This window comes from Ascidiella aspersa, chromosome 5, assembly GCF_963924565.1.
Source record: "Ascidiella aspersa chromosome 5, kaAscAspe10.2, whole genome shotgun sequence".
NCBI lineage: Eukaryota > Metazoa > Chordata > Ascidiacea > Phlebobranchia > Ascidiidae > Ascidiella > Ascidiella aspersa.
The window spans coordinates 8481311-8483810 of record NC_139451.1 but is presented as its reverse complement, the minus strand read 5'-3'; the positions used below and the strand labels follow the sequence as shown (position 1 = coordinate 8483810).

The 2500-nt window shown below is 54.2% G+C and overlaps 2 non-coding genes across 2 annotated transcripts in view; both read right to left on the bottom strand.

Moving 5' to 3' along the window:
• LOC146142384 (5.8S ribosomal RNA) overlaps positions 1 to 35 on the bottom strand; it is a 154-nt gene extending 119 nt beyond the window's left edge. Inside the window, exon 1 of the ribosomal RNA XR_014498793.1 lies at positions 1 to 35. This exon is cut by the window's left edge and continues 119 nt beyond it. This is a non-coding gene — a ribosomal RNA (5.8S ribosomal RNA).
• Positions 36 to 282: 247 nt separating this feature from the next.
• LOC146142383 (small subunit ribosomal RNA) lies at positions 283 to 2093 on the bottom strand. Its single transcript, XR_014500105.1, has one exon. It is a non-coding gene; the product is annotated as a small subunit ribosomal RNA (ribosomal RNA).
• Positions 2094 to 2500: the final 407 nt, after the last annotated feature.

Sequence of the window (2500 nt, the reverse complement as noted above, 5' to 3'; positions counted from 1 at the left end):
CGACTCACGAGCCGAGTGATCCACCGCCAAGAGCCATCCACGATTGTTTCGCTCGCACAGTGCCTCGCACTATAGGGTGACAAAATATACCGCGCCGAGCGGTCGGCCAGGCCGACGCTTGAAGCCGGAGCGCGCGGCACCGCGGCACTCGACGCGCAAACATTACCGGGTGACCGAATCGCCGGCCGGCGCGCCGCTCCTCGCGGGTCGGGCGCCGGGTAGCAAAGACTTTTTCTCTCGCTTGTCAGAGTTTCGCGTTCGCCGAAGCGTTTGCGAGACCGTTAATGATCCTTCCGCAGGTTCACCTACGGAAACCTTGTTACGACTTTTACTTCCTCTAAATGATCAAGTTAGATCGTCTTCTCGGACGCCGGCTCGACCGTTGCCGGCCGCGCCAGGTCCAATCGGAGGACCTCACTAAACCATTCAATCGGTAGTAGCGACGGGCGGTGTGTACAAAGGGCAGGGACGTAATCAACGCGAGCTAATGACTCGCGCTTACTGGGAATTCCTCGTTCAAGGGAAATAATTGCAATTCCCTATCCCTAGCACGACCGGGGTTCAGCGGGTTACCCAGACCTGTCGGCCAAGGCGAGCACATGCTGATCCGGTCAGTGTAGCGCGCGTGCGGCCCCGAACATCTAAGGGCATCACAGACCTGTTATTGCTCAATCTCGTGTGGCTAAACGCCACTAGTCCCTCTAAGAAGTTAGACGCCGACCGATTGGGTCGCGTAACTAGTTAGCAAGCCAGAGTCTCGTTCGTTATCGGAATTAACCAGACAAATCGCTCCACCAACTAAGAACGGCCATGCACCACCACCCACAGAATCAAGAAAGAGCTCTCAATCTGTCAATCCTCACTGTGTCCGGGCCGGGTGAGATTTCCCGTGTTGAGTCAAATTAAGCCGCAGGCTCCACTCCTGGTGGTGCCCTTCCGTCAATTCCTTTAAGTTTCAGCTTTGCAACCATACTTCCCCCGGAACCCAAAGACTTTGGTTTCCCGCAAGCTGCCGGAGAGGTCGTAAAACTAACGCCCCCCGATCGCTAGTTGGCATCGTTTATAGTCAGAACTAGGACGGTATCTGATCGTCTTCGAACCTCTGACTTTCGCTCTTGATTAAAGAAAACATTCTTGGCAAATGCTTTCGCAGTCGTTCGTCTTGCGCCGATCCAAGAATTTCACCTCTAACGGCACAGTACGAATGCCCCCGTCTGTCCCTCTTAATCATTACCTCGCGCTCCGAAAACCAACAAAATAGAACCGAGGTCCTATTCCATTATTCCATGCACCATTATTCAGGCGAATCGCCTGCTTTGAACACTCTAATTTTTTCAAAGTAAACGTTCCGGCCGCCGCCGACACTCAGTCAAGGGCACCGGCGGAGAACCGGAGGTGAGGCCAGGACGGCCAGTACACGCCTTGCGACGGACCGGCCGCCTGCGCCCAAAATCCAACTACGAGCTTTTTAACCGCAACAACTTAAATATACACTTTTGGAGCTGGAATTACCGCGGCTGCTGGCACCAGACTTGCCCTCCAATGGATACTCGTTAAAGGTTTTAAAGTGTACTCATTCCAATTACAGGGCCTCGTTTAGAGTCCTGTATTGTTATTTTTCGTCACTACCTCCCCGCGTCGGGAATGGGTAATTTGCGCGCCTGCTGCCTTCCTTGGATGTGGTAGCCGTTTCTCAGGCTCCCTCTCCGGAATCGAACCCTGATTCTCCGTTACCCGTAAGAACCTCGGTAGGCCAGTACCGTACCGACGAAAGTTGATAGGGCAGACACTTGAATGATCCGTCGCCGGTGCGAGACCGTGCGATCCGCAAAGTTATCCAGAGTCACCAAAGGTTGCGGGCCGAAGCCCGGTCGGTTTTTGGTCTGATAAAAGCACGCCTCCCGCGAGGTCGGCGCTTCACGCATGTATTAGCTCTAGCATTTCCACAGTTAACCACGTAAAACGTACGATCAAATGAACCATAACTGATTTAATGAGCCATTCGCAGTTTCACTGTACGAGAGCTCGTACTTAGACTTGCATGGCTTAATCTTTGAGACAAGCATATGACTACTGGCAGGATCAACCAGGTAGCTACTTTAGCGTAGCCCCGAAAGGCCGACGAAGGAGGTGCCGCTGATGCGGCGCCGTCGCTCGGTCGATGCGAAACCCGAAGGCTTCTCCGTTAAAATTTCGTTCTTTGCTCGGCTGCCCGAACTCAGAAAACCGTCACCGCCCGTCGCACCCGCCGGAGTAAGACTTCGTCGGCAGGCCTTTCGACCGCCACGTCGCCAACACCGGCGCGAGCGCAACGCACGCCAGACAACTTCGCCGAAGCGACCGCTCAGAACCCGACAAACTGACACTCGGCTCTTCGCGCAGCAGCAACATCTGCCCAGCGAGCCAATCGCCTTTTCACCGATTCTTTACTTGTCGAAGCTTGTCAGCTCCCACAAGTATAGCAAAGATGAGTGTTGTCCCTGGGGTCTTCCGTTTGAAA